Source organism: Protopterus annectens, chromosome 1.part1 (genome assembly GCF_019279795.1).
Source record: "Protopterus annectens isolate FY-2018-M chromosome 1.part1, PAN1.0, whole genome shotgun sequence".
In the NCBI taxonomy this organism is placed as follows: domain Eukaryota; kingdom Metazoa; phylum Chordata; order Ceratodontiformes; family Protopteridae; genus Protopterus; species Protopterus annectens.
Window position 1 is genome coordinate 122,609,354 of NC_056726.1, and position 24,357 is coordinate 122,633,710.

Genomic DNA, 24,357 nt, shown 5'->3' on the forward strand with positions numbered 1-24,357 from the left:
CACCCAAACTCCATAATCCCTGGGGTAGATTACATTAGCCAACATTCTCCACCCCAAATTCTACATACACAACAACCATCCCTTCTCTGGTGAACTGATTAAGATGTAAATGTTATAAAACAAGAGATGCCTCTGTTTTGTGTACACGTCAGTTCCTTTGTAACCCTTCTGTGTCACAAAGGGTGTTCAGACGTGTGTGTGTGTGTGTGTGTGTGTGTGTGTGTGTGTGTGTGTGTGTGTGTGTGTGTGTGTGTGTGTGTGTGTGTGTGTATATATATATATATATATATATATATATATATATATATATATATATATATATATATGGCTATAGCTGTGTCTGTGTATTTGCATATATATATATATATATATATATATATGCGTGTATACATCCCGTAGGTGTGTATATATATATATATATATATATATATATATATATATATATATATATATATGTGTGTTTAGTTATGACAGTTGTACAGCTGTAGACTTGTCTTTGTTGTTTCACAGAGTACAGTACATTCAAAGGTACTGTACATATGTACACAAAGTGACTGTCCCATTTGTTTTCAGTACTATGGAATACCTGTAGTAAGATGTGCATTATAAAATCCATGGAGCATGTATACAACCCAGATGGCTTAGCGGTAAGTCCAGTGACCTCAGTGTGCATGGTCCAGGGTTTAAGACCTGCAAAGCTTGCTGATACTGTCAATTAGGGCAGAATAAGGCAGTTGTAAGAGGATGTAACTGTGTTTTTGCAACAGTAAGCAGCGGGTACACACAGGTAACAAACATGTACAACTCGCAAGTACACTTGAAATGCCCTTCTTTGGCAATCCTGCTGATGTCACCCACCTACAAATACACCTTTGGGCTGCTGTAACCCAGTAATCTCTGTAGCACATGCTGTAGTGTGATAAACTAGTTTGGTAGGTGTTCTAATCCCAAAAGGCCAACTGTGTGTGTGTGTCTGCCTGAGAAAGAAACAATGTTTTTTAGAGTATGCACACTCTTTACAATTCACATACACACCTTTGGCAATCCTGCTGATATCACCCACCTAGAAATATACCTCTGGGACTACTGTAACTCAGTAATCTCCATGGGACGTGCTGCAACTGCATAATGCTGTAATGTAATAAACTAGTTTGGTAGGTGTTCTAATCCCAGACAAGGTAACTGTGTGGGTGTGTCTCTGTCTGCCTGAGAAAGAAACAATGCTTTTTAGAGTATGCACACTCTTTACAATTCACATACTCACCTTTGGCAATCCTGCTGATGTCACCCACCTAGAAATACACCTCTGGGACTGCTGTAGTTCAGTAAAATCTGGAGCGCATGCTGTAACTGTGTAATGCTGTAGTGTGATAAACTAATTAGGTAGGGGTTCTATTCCAAGGCATGGCAGGTGTGTGTGTGTGTGTGTGTGTGTGTGTGTGTGTGTGTGTGTGTGTGTGTGTGTGTGTGTGTGTGTGTGTGTGTGTGTGTGTGTGTGTGTGTGTGTGTGTTTGACAGTCAGAGCCTGTGCAGAGGTGGTTGTGAGTGTCTAACCAATGAACATGTTCGGGAGTGGCTTTTGTAATTTTCCTATATGGTGTCCATATTATATGTCACAATGTCCACCTCACGAAAAGTACAGATGTCAATCAGCCAAGGGACTGGGTTGGCAAGCTATACCCCTACATCTGGCAAAAGGCCTGTTGAACAAAGTATGCAACCCTACTATTACCCAGAATACGTTCTGAACCCATGTGTTATACACAAACACACTTGCCTAGAATATCCCGCTATGTTGCTAGTACCCTGCACATTGATGACAGATAGTAGGCATAGTGTGATTGCAGAGGGCAAGGCACCCTGTCCAACAGTACAATAGGTACATAATTGCGAAGAATGTGCCTTCACTATGTTCCCCACTGGATGCCTGCAACATATGTGGTGCCATCAAATGTGATCCACAAAGAACATACAATGCCTTACATACATGCCTTGTATGGACAGATGCCGATGACACCAGGGAATACCTGTATCATGCTATCAATGCAGGTGCAGGGTTAACCTGCTGTCTATTAGCAGGTCCTGCCACACCAGGCCAGTATTGGCATATCTTATGATAACAGTCTGTGTACACAACATGTGGCAGCCAAACCAGGTACACTTGTGCATGTCACTGTACATTATTGTGGGTGTGCACATCCCTGGCAAAGTCCATGTCAAGGACTATCAAACACAGACATGGTATGCATTGCAAAGCAATGGCCATACACAATGGTAACCAGGATGACAGGATAGTTCATACAATACCCATCTGTGTAGGACATTGCACACACTACATATTTGAACCACACTGCACACCATTGTCAAGTGGTATGATGCCAAGGATTACCCCTCACCCAGCCTTGAACAGCCATCCTGCACAGCCAACCACTACACACTCATGAAGCAATGCACACATGCATGCCAGTACTGGCACCTTGTGTCTGCATGTGGAGTATGATGCTCCCAACCACAGTCACACCCAGTATAACTCCCATTGTCATACCGACTGATGTCAGACATGTTCACACGTCCTAGCCCATAGAACCTCAGCATATCCCTTGTGGTGCATGTAGTACGTGTGCATTACTGCAGTGTGGCAAACTAAGTAGTAAGGAAGTGTATTTGTGAGCCTGGCAAAGTGTGGCAATGTGTCTGAGTCCCTTAGAGAGTGTGGTTGTGTTGACAATGATATCTGTTCATGTGGACAGCCATGTGTGCTACACCTAATGTATGTCTACTATAATCTATGGTCTATGGTCTGTTGCAGATGTTGCTCACCAGCACACATATATGTTCTTACAGCACACCAACATGTCAGCTTTGTGGCACATGGTGTAACTGCATGCACTTGTAATAGTAATGGCTAGTCAGTCTGGAGTTTGAACCCCTGTACTGGTAGGTGTGTGACAGACGATGCTTGGATTTTAGTCTCCAAGCCCTTCTTTGATGTACTTTGCCTCTGTCCTTCCTTCCCACACACTTTCTGGTTGATGTGGAGTTGTACACCTGCTCAGCAGCAGCTTGTGTTTTGTAAGTGATGGTCATGCTTAGTTGATGGCCTCTGCACCTATTGCAGTCCTCCTCTAGCTGATTGCACGTGGAAGAGCTGTGATAATGTTCCCATAGCCAATCACATGGAAACACAGTACAATATCTAGGAACATCATGTTGGTATTTGCCCATCGCAGGCGCTGTGAGTGGAACCTGGATCTGGTGTTTGGTAAATGGCATCACAGATGATATCTTCATATTCCTCAAACAACATACAGAGTAGAAAATAGCCTAAAGACAGAACTGCGATGTGCCAGACATGACTACAGCATGTAAGTGTAGCTATGCTTCATTGAAACTACTGCCAGTTTAACAAGTTGTGTGGTAATGGCTAGTCTGCATGTTTTAAAACTGACAAGACAGTGCTCTGTTTGTGAGGGAGCCCCCATCTGTGGACTGGTTAGTGTGTGGAACCATTTGTTTCTTGTGTTACTCACTGAACACACATCTGTGAACTGCAGAAGCATAGTGTAAGGATTGCAGTCAGTACATGGTGACAGTGATCAGAGTTACTGTCATTGTATCCCTGATTGGACATATGTCACATGAAACAGTGGTATGACAATCACTGTCTGAGGTTCTCACAGTGACATGCCAATAATGGTCCACTGTTCATAGCTGCAGTCACAAGTCTTCTACACTTTCTACAGATGTCATGCAGTATACATGCATGTGTTGTGCTCCCTCTGCAAATGTATACCATCTGTTGTGATGGGTTGGTGGTCATATCTATGCATGCTGTTATAAGTAATCCTGAATGCTGTTGACTATTACTAAGCCATATCTGTGTTAAAACTGCAACAGCATAGGCTGTATGGGATTGGAGGTCCCGGCGGAACCTCCTGTCCCACTTCAGCTGGCCATGGCACTGGGCACCAGCATGTCTGGGGCCCAGCCTTGGACCTCCACCTCTTTTAGCTCTGCACCACCTTCTGGTGGAACCGCCACTGAGGATGGGGCTTGTCCCCCCTGGAAGCAGGTCCAGACAGGAACTTGTCAGCCATCGTAAAGTCCCGGATGTGGTATGTAGGGGGCTTTTTAATGCTTTGTTGTCACATGGGATGTTCTTTATATATATATATATATATATATATATATATATATGTATGCATCTATACTATATTTGGACATAAACACACACATACATCTACATGATGGAATACGTTTCCTATACTGTTGAATGACTGCGCTGGATGATATGTTTATGATAACATACAATGCCTGTACATCTGCCATGGCTTAGTGGTAAATCACATTGGCTGTAGTGTGCAGGGTCCTGGTTTCAAGCCTTGCAGAGGCCGTTTATTTTGTTGCTGGGCAGAACAAGGCCATTGGATACGGAGTGATTAAGGCACTCTTAAGCAGATGTGAGTGGGTGTGCATGGGTTTGCGTGATGGAAAGCAGTGGTTACTTTTCGTTACAGTTCCTTACACTCGGTTACTTTCGTGATTGCTTAACCAGTGTAGGCAGTGCTTACCCCTGTGCAAACAGGCTGAAACCCGCTCACCGCTGCTAAAAAGTGTTTACTCCCGCTTACACCTGCACTAATTTCTTTAAAGTATTCTTCTGTCATGGTGCTTTATCAGGAGCCGTACCATGAATTTGGACTCCTGGATGTCCCAGAGCTGCGCTCTAAAGTGAGTGCCTTCTCTCACTCCAGCCATTCTGCCTGCAGGGGGATGCTACAACCAGTTATGAGCCATATTGATTGGACCCCTCAACCACATAGTCACGGCCTGTGGACATATGTAATTCATAACTACTGTATCATATCCTAGATATATACATGTGCATATTTACAGTCACATATATATATATATATATATATATATATATATATATATATATATATATATATATAAACAAATATATACATTACTATATACAGATATATCTGTATATGTACGTCTATATATCTAACAAGATATGGGTGTCGGCATATGTATATATCTATATGTGGGTAAGTATATGTATTCTGTCTCTGTATGTATACATTTGTACTACGGAGAGGGAGAGGTATATCTCTATGTCACTATGGGTAGATATACACACACATATCTCTACATATATATATATATCTACATCTGGTTATTCCCTTCCTTACCATGTAGATTACACTTTGCTGCAGTGGGACTCGTAGAGGGTGTGGCTGCTCAATGGGAGACGCCTCTGCCCAATGAACAGTTTTTCTTACATCCCTGGTGTTGTCCATATAGGCCCACATCAGCCAACACCTGCACACCTAGACTCATAACTAGCTAACCATAGTTCCACCACCCGCACCTCCACTACAGCACCTATCCTTACTCTGGGTCCTGGTCGGGTCTGAACGCACCACTACATGCTGCCAACTCTCCACTTCATGGGACACATGTCATACATTGTCTTGACCCATGGCTCATCAGGCTTTCCCACCCTTGTATTCTGGGTATGTACACCCCCCCCAAAAATGGTCGGCGTATCACTTTCCTTTGGTCTTATGTCAATTTTTGGGGCATCCCACAAAGGACGCTCCTATCTGTGTTTCAAGATTAGATTTCAGGGGTGCACTGTGTACCCCCCTTGGTTGTATCCTGCCTGTGGTCTGGGGAGTAGTGGGCTATTTACATTGTTTGTGGGTTTGTGTGTATGTTTCCTGTGTCTGGCTGGGGGGGTGGAAGGTGTCATGTTTCTTGCTTGGGCCCCTCACTTCCATTGGCATAGCCTGTGAACATATGTCATTCTTGTGTGCTGTTTCCTTTCATAGCTGTATATCTGTGTATATCTACACACACACACACACACACACACACACATATATATATATATATATATATATATATATATATATATATATATATATATATATATAAATATATATGTGTGTATGGTTTATTATTGAAAATGCGAACGGCACTTGGGTGACAGTCGGATAGTCGAACGTATAAGGTCAGAACAGATGTCGAATAATAATCAATCTAGGAATGGTTTTAACATGGGTCGAAGTAGGGAAGATGTTTGTAGTAGGGAATAATACTGAACACCTACCTCGACCCATGTTAAAACTGTTCCTAGATTGATTATTTTGTCTTCGACATCCTTGTTTATGACCTTATGCTCGACTATCTGACTGTTGCCCAAGTGCCGCTCGATTTTCAATAGTAAACCATGTGTGTGTGTATATATATATATATATATATATATATATATATATATATATATATATATATATATATATATATATATATATATATATATATATATATATACACACACACATATATGTATATGTCTGCAACTATATATATATATATATATATATATATATATATAGATAGATATAGATATATATATATATAGATATATATATATATATATATATATATATATATATATAAATATATATATATACACACACACACACATATATATATTTATTTATATATATATATATATATATATATATATATATTTATATATATGTATATATCAATATATATATATATGTGTGTGTGTGTGTGTGTGTGTATGTGTGTGTGTGTGTGTGTGTGTGTGTGTGTGTGTGTGTGTGTGTGTGTGTGTGTGTGTGTGTCTGTAAAGCAATGCATACCCTGCGCAAACACACTTACACATGCTTACTGGTGTTTATATATGCTTAAACCTGCTTTCTAGTGCCTTATTCATTATGACACAGACACTTCACTCCAGTTCACTTTTAATTGTTATTTTGCAGGTTATACAGTGGACAGATATCTAAATATGTTCATATATAGATTACCGATTGAAAATGGTATGTGCTGCAGTGGGATTCGGAACGGGAATGTCTGTTCGTTAGCTGGATGCTTTAAACAATACACTATTGCTGTGCTGCTTTATTTGCATATATACCCATAGACCCATGACTCGTAGTTCTCCAAACACTCACCCCAACACTTCACTAACACTGCAGTCATCCATTCTCCAGTTGGATTTGCGGTGCATCCACACTGCTGCACATTGGCCACTCCCTACTCCTGTAGACCCATCCCATCGGTTGAGTCACTCCACGTATCCTCAGAAATCCCAAACTTTTAGTCCACAAACATTGGTGACATGAGCTACCAATATGACACTATTCACAATTTTTGGGTTGTCCCACATGGGACACACATGTCTTTATTTCAAGTTTAGACTCTATACTTCATTACATCCTTAGTGCCATTAACATGACACTGCAATAAATTAATAAGCATGACTATGACTATGTGGCATCGCACACATTACACATGAGAGCTAATTTATGTATGAGTTCAGTGTAATTCTTTTACAAATAGACCGGTTTATTAATTGGCGTTGCTGTAGCAGGCAGATCACAGGAATGATTCTATGTGTGAGAAAGTCCTCACATTTGATTTTTTTCAGCCCAGCACTGAATTCGGACATTGTACACAATTCTGCATTTTAGCAGTTTTGTCCCTTTCCTCTTATGCACAACCTATTATTCTATCTATTGTCAAGGCTTATAAGGGCACATTCATGTTATTTATGTCTGCAAATGGAATGAATGTGTTACAGGGAATGTACTTCTATATATAGATGTATGCATGTGTGTATGCATATATACTTATAACAAACTCGCTGACCTCCATGAGGCAGCCCAATTAGAACCAGCCCATTCAACCATGACATGCATGGATCCATAATTTCATACCCATATTTCCTCTACCCCACCTGAGTTCATCATACATGCATAACATCCATTGTCCAGTTGCTATTGCAGCCATGATACACCTCCACACATTGCCCTCGCCCGAGCATTAGGGGACCTACATGTATATTGTCCCAACCCATGTATTATCAGGCTCTCCCACCATTTAGTCCTTGAACATACCTGCCCTTGTTTGTGTAATGGTCGGATGGCCAATCATCCTATCAATTTTTGGGTAGTCCCACCAGGGACTACCCTGTGATTGTAAAGTAGACTTAGCAGATCAACAGTATTACTCCCACTGGTAATATCCTGCCTGTGGTGTGAGTAGCAGTGCTTTGCTCACTCCTGCCCAGCTTGATATGACATACGCTGATAGCACTATATGATACTGGAGTTGCTGTTGATTCCCTTCTCATTCCTTTTGTATGCTTTATTGTTATGACGTTCATTCTTCATATATATATATATATATATATATATATATATATATATATGTACATACTTATATACATTTCATATGCTCGGCACTGCTTACATCCACGAAAGCACACTCAGACTTGCTTACTGCTACTTATATATGTGTACTGCTGCTTATTTGTGCTTACACCTGCTTACTAGTGCCTTATTCATTATGACAGTACCACTTTGATTGAATGAAATTTAGTTAAACATCTCATGCGATATTCAAGTTCACATTTACATGTTATTATATCAGTTTTACACAAAACAACATTCATTCCACATGGAAAATGATATGTGCTACAATTGGACTCGAACCATGAATGCCTGTTTGTTAGGTGGATGCTTTAACCACTACACTATTGAAGTTTACATTAATTACCCATGTGTTTCTCTATTTGAATGATTTTGATGTGTAAGCTAGACTCGGCGGAGGGCAGTGACGTGCAAACATGCTGCGCTTTGCTTACACTTTTGATATTGCAGCAATACAAATGTAAAACAGGGACATGGGGAATCTAATTGTGAAAGTGCTAGGGATGGGGCTCAACATTCCACTACATGGTTATGCGTTTACTACTTTGATTTTATTTCACTGTTCATGGACACTCTTGTATGCTTAGCATACATTTCGATATCCACGGACACTGAATTACTAGCTTACTATTAGAGGCGGGCTCTAATAGTAAGCTTAGTAGGTTGTGCAACTGTCAGGGTATGTTTGCGTCTCCGTAGAGCACTTGTACACGCCCCATGCACTCGCACACATTTCCTGTGCATGTTGAGGGTGCGTTATTGCACCCTCATAAATATTCATATGGTGCTGCTGCACCATCTGTAATGAGGACACTCGGCATAAGGCTAAAACAGTCCCTGTGCCGAGTTTCATTAATCCCGGGGCATGTGTTTCTGAGTAGTATCCCACATTCCTTCTGGAAGTAAGAAAACGTATGTGCTATTTGGTATTCAGGTTTTATGTTAATTAGATATCCAGATTTTTAGCTGCATATACCTACTTCAGAAATGGCCTTTATTCCTATTTTCAATGTCTGCAGGTTGAGAGTTAGGACTGGTTGTTTGTCTCCTATGAAAGTGACAGAAAATAGCTATCAATGGTGTACTCAGCAAAGATATATTTCAAACACCAGTGGGCATCAACATTTATTTAGATGGGGTAGTTTTTTTGGGGGTGGTAGCTTTGGGTAGCTTTTTGCAATCTTATCAAGATTACATTAATATCTTGTTCTAACTTGTTGATTAGTACATTGTGCATGATCCTATCAAAGGCTGAAGTTAAGTGTATATAAATTACATCTCAGGACACTTGTTCATTTGTAGCTGTTATTATATTATTATAAAACACCATGTTACGGGTAATTACAGATCTATTTTCAACATAAACATGCTGATATATGGTTTGATCTCCCAACTATCCCAGTTCAGGAAATAATTTATCCTAAACAACATTCTCCATTACTATTCCACAACAAGAAAGTCAGTTTATAGGTCTATATATGCCTGGGCTCTTCCTATTGCCCTTTTCTTTAAAGATGGGATTAACAAGTGCATGTTTCCAATCCTAGGGAATCTCCTCATACTTAATGACTTAATGAATAGCAAATATAATGGTATTGTAAGTTCATGCTGAAGTGTTTTGGGGTCATTATTTCTAATTCCATCTCCTCCCTCTGATTTTTCTGGGTCCAGTTTGCATACTTTTTCATTATAATCTGATTTAATTTCAATACCTGAAGTTACTTAGATGTTATGATCACAGTTTATCGCCCTGTTGGTACAGCCAAACAGTTTTGCATAAGATTTTGTAAATATATTTATAATCTGCAGTGTTTGAGAATACATTTTAGAATCTACTTCCAGTTTATTGATTTGCATGATTTTACTCCTTCTATATCTAATTTATCTATAACATAGTTTCCTTTTTTTACTCAAATAATTTTTATGTTCAGAAGCATATATCTTAATTAGAAACAAATACATTATAGATTAAACATTTCAAATTGAAATATCTATTTACAATATTTTAATTCGGCCTGAAATGAATAAAAGAGAAACCAATAAGATTTATCAAACATAAATGCTGAAACAAAAAGTATATACATAACAGAGAGAGAGAGAGAGATTGAGTCCATTTGCAAAGTATTGATCAGAGATATAGTTTTTCTCCATGGATTATTAACTAATGGCTTAGGATAAATTCTGCTTCTTTGGTTTTAATCTCCATCAAGGTAATTTTCTTCACCAAGGATAAAAAGTCTTCATTGGAAGATGCAGTGTTAGAATTCAACTTCCTGGTTATACATTTCCTGGCAACTGCTAATATTGTCCATAGTAAATACAAATTTATTTTACTCAAGTAGGGGTCTTCATTAATTAACATTTAATAAAATTAGAGCTTTAGTTATATCAAAAGAATCTGTAAATATAGTCTCTAAGAAGTTGTTAATATCGCTCCAAAAGATTTTATGGCAATACAATCATAAAACATATGTAACCAATCAGCTTTACATATCTGCTGGCATCTCCAACAAATCAGATTCCTGGATGAACTGAATTTGGCAAGTTTATCAGGTGTTAAAAAAGCTCTATAGAGAAACTTCCAATTAAATATTCTGCAATACTGTGAGTTTGATATTAACTTTACAGAAAATAAGATGCTAGTTTTGCTTTCTAAAGATTAACATAAAGATTGTCCATTAGTAATATACTGCCAATAACTTTGTTGATGTGTTGTTGTATAGATTGGTATTGTTTTTTATAAATTTGAAATAATATTCTCTATATTATGATTATTATATATAATTCTGAATAAAGGACTTATACATTTTGGGCAATTTTTAAAAGAGGAATTATTAATTATTCTGCATAGCTCTTGAGAATATGTTAAAACACTTTCAGTAATAATCAGCCACGTGATGTCATTCCATAATATGTCTTTATATGTTGAATATTTAGAACCTTTTGATCTCTCATACATTGTTGCCAGCAACTATTTTTTTTGGATTCCCAAAAAAAATAGGATATTTCTATATACCTTATCAAATAAATTCTTTGTAATGCTAAATAGAATTAATAAATTAAAGCAGAGTTTTAAACCCATATTTGCATTAACAAATTTCCTAAAACCATTAAAGATATAATTAGTTAAGATTCAGTTTAGTAGGACCTAATATATTATATTGAATTTTAATACAATACACAACAGATACTATAATTTGTTAGATTGGTCAGTTAACTGGAAGTTCTTCGATATAAAATTTTCATTTGATATAATAACAGAATGCAATGATTTCCAGTTAGAGGAGTAATTAGGCTGTATCCTTTCTACGACTATTTTAAATATGGATTTTTTTTTAAGTTTCAATATCAGGAAAATTAAGTCCTCCTTGTTCCCATGGTCTAATTTGATGTGTATAAGGGACTCTATTTCTTCTAGAAAGACATAAATAATTTTAAAAAGATCATGTTAATCTCCTTAAGGAATTGTCTCTTAGGTAACATAGGAATAGCTTGAACTACATACAAGATCTTAGGGAGTAATACCAGCTTTATCAATTGTAGTCTATCCTCAAAGGTATAACATGGCTTCATAGTATGCTCAATATTTTAATATAAATTGTATTCATTTTTTGTCTTGTCTCACTCTGTGTTTAGTTTGCTTGTCCACTTTGTTGCTTTAATTTATCAAAGTTATAGCTCAATCTAATTTCATTTCATTGCATTTTATATTTCTCATCTTAGTTATTATATCACTAAGGCTCACTGTACCTATATCCTGATGTTAAATATTTTTTTTTTTGCATTTAGTTTCACTTTCTTAATTTGCCAAATTTGTTTTACAGTCTTTTCACTGAATGCATCACTATAATTAGTTTTATATAGAGATTGTTTTGCTTCCATATAGTCTGTTAATAATCTTCTGTACACTGGTCTATATTTCATTTTGGTGGAGATATCTAACAGTAATTTAACCTTTATAACACCATGATCACTGCACATCAAAGATGGTAAAACTTGAAATGAAGTATCGATTATTTCCTTAGGAACATAATTATTGCCCAGTATATTCTGTTCCCTAGTAAGTTTGGTTATAATTTTGCAGCAAGGATCATTGCTGAACACACATTGCAAATAATTTCCTCAATAATGTTTTAGAATAAATTTTATTCCAAACTATTTCTGCTAAATTTAAGTCCCATTATTTTTTCTTCCTGTGTTTCATGAAAGAAACATATTAATTCTTATAGGTCATCAGTATTTTATTGATCTATACACTCCAACAATTGTAATATGCTCTGTGGTCATCTTTATTATAACAGTTGTACAATTTACTGTACTAGTGTTATCATCAAACATGTAATCATCACAGGTCTCACAACAAACTTTAATCTCTACCATAACACTTCCACCTGGCACAAATCTTTATACCCTGACAGGACTGGTTTCCACTCATTGTTCTTTAACCATTTTTCACAAACAATAACGTCAACCTCATGTGAATGTAGCAAAGTTTCCTATTAAAATATTTTACTAATGCTCATATCATTAATAACCAGTAAAGATAAATCAAATCTTGCTATCTGTGAACTGCTGAATTTCTGACCTGGCAAAAAAATCCCATCTTCTATAAGTCATATGTTGCTATATATTTGCTTCAAAAATATCTTCTGTTGTCTTGTCTTGACAAGTGAACTCCATTCGGTCTAAATACATACAATATTTCTTCATAAATAAGACCTAACCAGAGAATAAGGCCTAGCATGGTTTTCCAGGGTGGTCATGATATAAGGCCTACCCCCAAAATAAGCCCCAGTTAAGATCGTCAACAATACATGATGGATGTGTTGAATTATAAAATAATATTATTGACACCCGTTGACTGAAGTTATCATACTCTGCTCACCATTTTCAGACCATTCAGACACCCAACTTCTTCTCTTTACAGAAAATTGTAAGATTCTTTCCCTGGGAGTCCTCCGTGATTCTTACTGTAACCCTAATCATCACTCACACTTGATGGTTGAGATCCTTGGCCCATAAACACTGGCAGATGTACTTTGATTTGTCGAAGTACAGACAAGTGCATAAAGCACATGCACTTGATAACAAACGTCTGTAATTGTGTCTTCTTAACCGTTGCCATTTTCTGTTGTCACTCTAGTCTCGTAAGTCTTCAATTAACCCCCCCAGACAAGGTGAGTGCAAAAAAAAAGAGCTATTCCATCGAGTACAAGAAAGGAATCATGGAGGACTCCTGAGGAAAGAATCTGACGGCTTTCTGCAAAGAGAAGAAGGTAGATCTCTGAATGGTCCAAAAATGGCATGCAACGTACAATAACCTCAGTCAACAGGCCAATGAGGGAAACGCTAGGAAGTGCAAGTGTGGATTAGGTTGGCAACCATTATTTCCTGAGCTGGAAGACATCATCTGTGAATGGATTGCTAACAGGAGAGCAAAGGCTTTGGTTGTGAGCAGAGCTGATATTCAAGCATTTGCCCTTGCAATGGCACCACAGTTAGAAATATCCCCAGAAGAATTCAAAGCATCACAACATTGGCTGGATGGCTTCCTTCAGTGATATGAAGCATCTCTAAGAAGATCAATAATGCTATTCAAGCTGGAAGATACTGAAGTTATTAAACATGCACTTGCATTCAAATCCTTTGTTGATGGCATTGACTTTTCTAAATACCAACTATCCAACATGATTGCTATGGATGAAACTGGAGTGTTTATTGGCCATGGATCTCAAACAACAATTTATCAAGAGGTGCCTAGTCAATCTACATTCCCTCCACTGGTTACGAGAGTGCACATGTTACCTGTATTTTGGCAATTCATCTAGATGGAAAGAAAACCCCACCTCTAATCATTAGTAAGGGCAAGAAAGATAAGATTCAACATGTTTCAGGCATTTACATTCTTGAAACTGAAAAAGCATGGTGTACACAAGCAATTATAAGGAAGTGGGTCGATGTAATGCTGACACTTGTTTACAAGGTGGTGAAAGAGGCCTGCTAGTCTGGGATTCAGCCAGCACTCACCACGCTAAAGACATGAATAAATTCCTTGCACAGAGAAGAATAGATCAGATAATGATTCCAGCAAGAATGACTGCCTTTCTCCAGACCGTTGATATTGCAATAAGCAAGCCAGTCAAGGACCATTTGCACATGGAACTCAATGACTACATTGAAAATAGAATGGAGAGAAATCAGCAGAGAAACTTTGTGAAGCCTAGCCTGCAAGAGGTCATGACTTGGGTTAAAATCACTGACAGCTGTGTTGCCAATGCAGTACGAGCAGGCTACTTGGACAAGCAGTGCTCATTTAAGGATAGCTCTATTACTAGGGATTGGGGCCAATGGTTCTACAGGAAATGGAGTCACAAGAAATTCAGGCTGGAATTTGGGGGTTGGAGACTTATGACAATGTTCCAGAAGAAGATGACACGACTGTATTTGAATAACTTTTCCGTTATCGGGACAAAATAATGGATTGCTTCTGCTTTCAGTTTTATTCCTCTCTTCCAGTACACATGTATTGTGATTTTTCTGCACTTTCTGTTAAGCATGAACTATTGCACTATGAAAGCCAAGGTGTAGATATTCTGAAGATGAAATGTTTGTTGCACTGTTTATGTACAATTCTCACACAACTATTAATGCGTTACTTAGAACTGTTGCCCATTAAGAGAAAAGTATCAAATAAATGTAAATTTGTGTACATGAATAAACGTTGATTTGTGTACATGAATAAATGCTGTTTTTTGTATATAAATAAATGTAGATTGTTGTATGGGGGGTAAATAAGGCATCCCCTGATAATAGGCCCTAATGCATATTTCAGCAGGGGAAAGAGTATAAGACCCAGTCTTATTTTCAGGGAAATACGGTATGTGCCCAACATTAGGCTTCAATGTTATTGACATTGCCACATTTTAAACCAGGTTATTTTACATGTTGGTATTTACCCCAAAACTTTTTTATTTCATGTTGAATTCACTCTCCTTCCTATATGTGATTTATGAAAAATATATCCTAACACTCATGCAAGCTATACTTCCTAAGAGAGATTTAAGTTCTATTCTAACAGCCAGTGAGTCTTGGAAGATGAGATAATTTGAACCAATGTGAATAAAAATAAATTCATACTTCCTTACATTAAAGCACTCTAATGCCCTACTCATATACTTTATTTTTCCCTGGCAGGAAAATCACAATTTACTGTGGGTGTCCTCTCTGAAAATGTAACTATTGGTGTCTCTAACAACTAAATCTTCATTTACAAGTATATCTCTTCTGACAAAATTTGAAGAATCTCCTACTTCTAATTCAGTAATATCTGCTCTATAAATTGTTATAAACAAATAATCTTCAACACCATTAGTCTTAATAATTTCACTGTTTTACCACTTATTTCATTTGTAAACAAAGAATTGTCATCTATCTGTCTTTCTATTTCTGTGGTTTGAGCCATGTTGAAGATACACTGACATCAGGTTGCGTAGGAGACAGAGACCAACCCCCCTAGTCACCTGTGATAAGTGAAGAAAAAGCAGTACATTAATACCTACACTATTATGCTCTGCAGTACTATGTTGCAATGAATGTACAGCCTTTACAGACCTGTTGAAACCCCATCCTCATATAGTAGGACAAGAGGACATTACTAGTGTCATAAACAGCTGTAATTACTTGTAAATAAAAGCAATCTCATCAGCAAAAATGAGGTTCATTTTTGGCATTTGTTAAGATTCTGTGTAGTTGACACATATGGCAATCTACAATGTCCTGACAATACTGTCACCTCTATCAGTGTGGTGACACCTACAAGGCATATGTATGACTGTAACATGTGTACAGTCAGAAAATATATGTGCTGTTGGCAATCATGCCAACAGTACACCACTCTAGACAGCAAAGTTGGGGTTACACTTTAGGGATTACATTGCTGTAAACTTATATCTATAACAAAACAGTGTTGTGCTTACCAGGAGCAGGACCACAGCCTTGTCCAATACCTGACAGACCTGTGAAAAGTAGAGAGAAAGGTAATGTCAGTACCACTGCATGTTAAACCACAACAAGGTAATACGTCCATATATCTCACATTTACAGTAGCTACTATGTTAATTATTATATCAGTCAACATCTGAGCATGAGAGTCAAACTGCAGTTAACCCCCCCCCCAAAGAACACAGACCTGACACACTGAATGCTACAGTATTGCAACGGTGATCAAACTAAGCTTACCTGCATGATGCTCTGCCATGGAAACTGTGGCACCCACATCCACGATGTGTACTGTGATAGATGCCTGGGAGCTGTTATGTGTGCCTAGGTTAGTCAGGAATTCTTGAGTGGCTGAGATTGGTTGTTCTGCTGCAGGCCCCACTGGTGATGCCACAATCTCTGGCTACATCTGCTGGTCTTCTGCATGCAGCATTGATCATGTCCATTGCACAGTGCTGAACCTGCTCACATTTCCTCCTCTGATGACCTGCGGCATTCATGGCATGGACAAGGTCAGTCCACAATGCTGTCTGCTCTTCCCTGTTTTGCCTCCGTGTGGATAGTAGGAGTTCATGGTGTTGCCAGAGGCCTTCAAGTATAATATCATTCTCAGCATCTGTGAAAGGTGCACAGTGCCTTGAGTACATGTTTCCTGAAATACAACAGAATGGGAACACATGTCAGGATCACATATGTGGAAGTACACTATGTAGAGATACAGCAAGAACAGAATGGCTGACAATATGCACTGCAAGATCATAGATGTCAAATTCCGCAGTGTGCAAACATAGTAAGCATGTGGCTACAGCAAATATACTAGCAATAATCAGCTATTCTCATGTGTTCCATGTTAGATACTGCTGTATGATCATACACCCAACACTGGAGTCTATTGCAGTGTGCACCCTAGGGGCTACCCCCCTGATAATATGTCAAAACAACAGGGCCAAACAAATAGCAGTGTGCTATTACAACAACTATAAAGGGACAGTCCCATGACACAAGTGTGCCACATTGACAAAAAGCATTCTGCTCTTCATATATTGTATGTCCTCTGTAAGTGCAACAAATATGAATATCAGTGACCTATCATTATTACAGTTCCAAGAAAGGCTTATGTTGTAATCCATAGTCCCTGTAAGTATGTTCACACATCTGCATCCTGCTGTAAGCAAAAAGGTTACATACTTGCTGGAGTGCAAAACTCCTCTTGTTTATATGTGGTGCTATGCAAGTTTTTGTAAACATGTGTTCTGTGTGAGGAAAGTCTCATACAGAATGGTTTACTATAGCCAGCATGTTTGCCTTTTAACATGTTTCTCATTAGCAAGTGATTCCCTCTTAACCAATCTGTGGTTCTGAAATGCTAATTTCAGCCAACACTGCTGATTTGAACTATCATCAGCCAATAACATACAACCAATGTACAAGATATAAGGCTTTCATGTAGACTCAAAGCCCTTTCTGATATGTTGTGCTGAACATTACTGGGGTGAGGAAACTACATCATCCCAGAGAGTAAGTCTGTATCAGCTACTGTTACATAGAGATGTGTGTGCTACAGGCTGCAGCTGCTGCTGCAGGTAATAGGCCTAAGCAGAGCGTTTGAACACTTTGGAGGACAACAAGCTGTAGGAGTAACTGTGGGAGCTGCATCAGCCTTATAATAGAGGCAGCACCAGAGTGAGGGTATCCATTCCTCTCCAATTAATGCATGTACAGAGTACTAGGCTACATGTTTGTTGTGTTCTTGAGCAACATAGGGGATAAAGATAACATAATGTCCATGATTTTGGTAACTGTCAGGCCATGTGTTACAGTCTAGTACTCATTTGGAATGTGGACACTGGCAGTCCTTGTTACAAGCAGGGGCTTCATATGTGTATTAGTTGTGCAGTTGTGCTAATCTGCATTGTGAGTTTGAAAGGATTGTGTACTGCCTTCTAATAGTAGTGGACCTCATTTCCATTACCTGAGTTAAAATCCTCTGTGAATACATATTAATGCATGATGTGACACTTTATGCACTTATAGTTTTGCTGTAGGGATATGTGAAGTGTATTCCTATCTGTAGGCCTGTGACTTTCATCAGTGACAAGCAGACATTTCATTTGAAATACACTGTGTGGATAAAGAGAGCATGACTCAGTCATTAATTGCTGGCTTCACAATAATGTGATTTAAAGGCTACACACCACTGGATTTGGACCCAGGACTGTGTGTTGCAAAATGCACTAAGTCACTGATACAGCCGGTGTATTTGGAAGATATAAGTACACACATACAGGCTGTGACGTACTTTTTTTTTACAGCCATCATTGTGTGCATTGCTTTATATGGATGTATTTCTGCACCAGGGTCCCAGTTGTACATGTATTTTTCCAGTAATGCCTTAGGAGCTGTATTTGTAAATGTTGATGATAAAAGGAATGCTATTACAGACCCCACTTACATCCATTATTCTGTGTTTGGCTTGCAAATGATGTACTCTTGCACCAGACTCCAAGGTGCACTTCCTAGTTTTCCATTACTCTTTAAGCAGGTTTGCATGATGCAGCGGGATGCACAGCTCTGGTTAAACATGCTTAATGAGTGTAACTTGCAATTGCTATGTTTTGCTTAAACCACTTGTTTCAATTAACAGCTGTATGTCGTGGCAGGTTACTGCAATGGTCTACAGTTGTGATGGTCTTGGGTTTGAAACTGAGGGCAGTTGTTTATTTTGCACATGTTTATTATTTAAAACATGTATATCAGTATAGATCCATGTAGCTGAGGTTAGCTAAGCTTAACGATGTAGCACATCACATAGCATCTTGCTAAAAATATATAAATAAAAAAATGGGGAGCAAGTGGTGAAATAAGGTACAAGCAGGGAAAAAAACATAGTGAAAGGCAGGTAGGTATTTGCAGGAAGGGTGTAGGAAAAAATCATAGTTATCCATTTCTTGTACAGCAACAACTGTGCACTTTGATAGAATTTGTAGATGACTTTGGACTCTAACCCATGGAGAAATGGGTGAGGACAACATAATTGCATTGTTAAGTCAATTGAACCAAATTATGTGTGTCCAGTGGACACATGCAAAATGGAGATCTATGTATGTGACTTTTTTTTTGGGGGGGTACCCATATTTTTTTAAGGTGAGACAAGAATGTTGGTGAAGGGACATAGGTACATGTGGGGGAATTAAGTTGGGTAGGCAAGGAAGCTTTTGCAGACAGACAAGGCAGCAGACAGGAGTGGTGTGTGACACAAGAGGGGGGTAAACACCTTGGATGGGGAGGTTGTTGTGGAATTTCAGTCCAATGTGCCTCCACAAGGTAGCAGCGTGACTCGCATCCCCACCCATGGGACTGTCGGCACTGCTCTGTCACTGCCCCAAGCCTAGCAGTGGTGGAGGCTGGACTCTGGAGTGAGCCTGCCCCACCTGGGTGGCCAGCATGCATTGTCCAAACCCACAGTAGATGATCCTGCCACCAAACCTGGCAGTTCATCATGAGTGACACCTCCCACTCCACCACCACTCCCAGAGGGTGCCTGTCCCCATCCCATGGGGTGTTACTACCCAACACCACAAGTAGTGCGGGGGCAGCAGAACGGATACCACCAGGCTGGGTTCCAGACATGCTGGGTCCCAGTGCCAAGGCCAGAGGAGACAAGGTAGTTGGATAATGAGGAACTGGCTGACCTTGACAGGCTGTAGTAAAGTAGTTTAACAATAAGTTAAGGTTAGTGATAACCAAACCAATTTTACTATTAACAAAATGGAACATAATATTTATTAATCCAAATGCATATTAAGGGATATTATGTGTAGCACAGCATTAAGTAACATAACAGTAAATATGTTATCAGCAAGACAGTATGAATTAAACCATAAGGCCGATAAAACAGTTAGTTTAACAAAATATGCTAATATTAAATCATAATAATAAATAACAATAATAAATTAAAGAAGATAAGGGTGGGGAGAGAAAGACAAACATACCATAAATTACCTTGCAGGTAATATTACTACATAGAATACTAATGCATACTTCTACAGGTGTGCAGTGTCAGTTGTGAGCCAGTGACTACAATTCTTCTATAGAGGATGTCGCACATCATACCTCTCAAGCTGTTAGCATGTGACAGTATGGGCCAATGACTAACAAATGCAGGTACATGACTACACAGAATGGTATCACATAATGTGGACTTAACTCAACTACCAAGGTGATCTGTAAATGGATTAGAAAATATATTGCATTCCAGGTAATCATTTATGTGGTGATCATGGTGACAGACAGATTAGGCAGTTGTAATTACATTATGAAAAATCATGTCAGTTGAGAGGTATGTTTGTCTACATTAAGTAGACTAGACAGCTGTCATGCTTTAGCTGGCAGGCATGGAGTAGAACCCAAAAGATGTGACTGCAGGGGACATCTGCAAATAATATAGCAATTGACTGCAGCAACTTAGAACAGACATGCAATGAATACAACTCTAATGCAAATACCTTTTGTTCCTGAAGTTGGATGAAAATACAGCATTATGTGACTGAAGCTGGCCTGGAGACAACATTGAACTGTACTATGAGTTAAGCAATGCATTATTCAGGCCATTAATTTTGCATTCTACAGTTATTACAGTTTTATACTTGACTGAAGCAACCTTACTGCACACATGCAATGCATAGAGCTTTACTGCAATTATGTTATGACACCACAACCCTGCTGTACACCTTTCTGCTTACTGTTATTGGTTTTGATTAGTGTTTATTGCCAATACAGTTGTTATTGTTCAGTCATTGCACTACAGTTCTAATTGCCCATTTATTTCACTGCAGTTTGTATTGTTTATTCTTTATTGCAGTACATATTTTTTTATTCTTTATTGTTTATTGCACTACAGTAAGCATACTATATCTGTACTTACCACACTGATGGTGCAACATGGCCAGTTGCCCAGCATGGGACTGGACATTGTGAGCCCTGTCAGCTGCAGCTGTTGGGAGAGAAGCACACCATTATGCATAGTAGTTTTGCATAGATTTAGCTTGCATTTTAGTAAAATACTAAAATATATACTTACACATGTCCGGGTCACACCCATCCCTTGCCTCTTGAACCCAGGTGTCTAAAGTTCTCCTTTTTCTATGCTTCAAGGTCATCATAGTGGGGAAAATACTGCTCACCAGTGTGGGAGATACCAGTAGTACTGGTAAGTTCCCTGGCCAATCAATCTCAGGCCTGAGCCTTACACTCTGAGCCCTGGTAACCACCCTGCAGCAGCCTAGGTTCATAACTGCATATCAGGAGACCAACAAAAACCCTGGACTACTGCACACCCCATCTCTGCACCTGAAAGCGCACACCCTCTCCATCATCACCTAGCATACTGTCAGTTAGATGGACTCCAACACATGGTGCAGAATTTCCACCTATTGCCCTTAATATAGGCTGTTTTCCCACTCTTACACATCATTCAGCAACATTCAAAAAAGTGTCATGGTGCTTAGCATTGCCCAAACCAGCTAAAGCAGAGCTGAACATTCTGAAATGTCACACGACTGAGGTTTTAGCGAAGCTTAGCAACTTGCAAACAGAAGTGGCTGTTAATCATGTTTAATTGGTGCTTAGCACCACACAGGTGTTCTGAATGTAAAAGTTATGTTTTTAAATTAAACATAAATTTAGATTACCTTAAACAAATGGTATGTCTGCTAGGGACTCAAACCCAGGACCTACAAAGCTTTAGCCTGTCACTCTACCCATTTAGCTACTTGGATAGTATACATACTAGTGTACCTTTACATATGCTACTGAGCTACCATGGTGCTCCATGCAAATTGGCTTAAACAAAGCAGAAATAAATAATGAATCACATCTGGTTTCTATTTATAGATGTTTGTCAGGTGTCTGCTGTCTATGTGTAAGTATGGCTTGGTATTGCTGTGCTCTGCGCCACACAAACAGACATTAAAAAAAAAAAAAACAAAAAAAAAAACAAAAACAACAGATATAATTAATTACATCTGGTTACTATTTTTAGATGTCTGGAAGATATCAGCAGTGTGTATATGTAAGCACTGCTTGGGATTGTTGTGCTCCACGCCTCGCAAATGGGCATTAACTAAAAAAAAGAATTCAACAAAAATTAGAAATTTAAAACACAAACTATTAATTCACAGCACATTTCAACTGTAACAGAGAACATTACAAGAGATTCACCATGTACATGACATCTGACCAGCCTCAGCACTTCTGCCTACATGGATTCTATATCCCTGCTACTATGCTCTTCCTTGGCAATGTGCCATGATTAATATGCATGGTGTGCTACCAAGTGGGAAGCATGGCTGTGTACATGGGTACATTCCATGTAGGCTCTACATGGAGCCTACACAGATTTTATTGAATTTGGGGATATATCTTCTTGATTATATACAATAATCCATTCCCTTATTTTTTTATTTCTTTCATAATACTAACATTATTTGTACCCAATTTAGCCAAACAAAAAAAAGTCATTTTTACCTTTCAAACAATATGTCTGCTTGCATAGCAACCGGTCAATTTTCTTCTTATTCTCAAAAAACTTCTTTTACAGCCCCCAAAAAACTTCAAAAATTCTCCCTTTCTTTTATGGAAGGAAAGTCATAGACTTCTATCAAACTAAATACATCCTCATCTCTTCTCATGTCTATAACTGTAGATCTTTCTGTCTTTATAATAACAAAATCTGGTATCTTAACATCCTCTCCAGACATGAACACCCCTCCCAAACACCTTTCCATTCCAAAATTCCATAAAATTATTTCCTTCAACAATGCTTTAACCAGCACTCTATCAACTTCTGAAATAAACCTTGTGTCTTGCAATTACTACAGTCTCACCATTGCAAAATTGCAATTCTTCTCCCTTTATTAATCTGATTGTTAACATCAACTGACATAAACCTACCACTATTCCTTACCTTTGTTTTTAATTTTTGAAGAAATTTGTTTGGATAGTCTTTTCCTCATGTTTACCTTAGCCCCTGTTGAATTCCATTTTCAAATTTCCTTTATTATTCACTCACCAACATCTGATTTTTCATTATATATTTCTTCTTCTTCTTCATTTTTAGTATTATCATTAGTATTACATTCCTCCTGTTGACTTATTGCAATTTTATTTTTTCCTTCCCCAATAAAACTGTTAGCATGATCATTTACAACAATTTATCCCCCTCTCCTTCTATCTCATAAATCTCATGTCTGTTAACATTGTCCACATTATCACTGTCAATAGTATACAATTACAATGACTGGCCATTAACATTCCAAAATGAGTATGCTGGTTGGTCCAGTGAAGCCACTGTAAATCAAGCAGATACCAATGGAAAAAAGCCCGATCCCCCGACTTTCTTCTATTAATATATGCTTGGGAAAATCTACTTTTATTATTAAAAAAATAATTACAAAAAACAAGTGTGACTACATGGGTCTTTATTGATTAACCAAAATATGTATTTATTGATATGCATTCAATGAGGGCTAAACAGGAAATTTAATTATAGCAAAGCACAGAATTTTTCCCAGGGTTAGAAACCACTCACCCTCTAGCACTCTGAAACACACACCACACCAAATCAAACTCACCCAACTGGGGAACTTTGCCCCCAAACTCCCCAATATGGGGGCATATGGTGACTCCAAGATCACATCATGGTGAGGAAAAGGGCAATGTTGTGCTGATGGCCCAGCGGTTCTTAGCACTGGGAAAAGTTCCTTGCTTCACTGTAATGCCTTTTGCTGTTAAGCCATCAATGAATATCTATTTGATGAATATGTATTTTGATGAACTAATATAGACCCATCTACATTATATAGATCGCTGTGGTTTGGGCCAGCTATCAGTGCACCATTTTAAGTGGTTACAGATGTTACTTATTCTCTATGCAATACATATGTGTGAGTGTGTGTGTTTGTGATTACAGTGTGTACAAAAGTCTTCACTGTAGTGTCGCTACTGTTCTGACAACCTGCCGTTGTATGCTGAAGAATATTAAAAAAGTCCAAGACCCAAACTTCTCAGGAATCAACTTTAATAAAAAACACAGTGATATAGC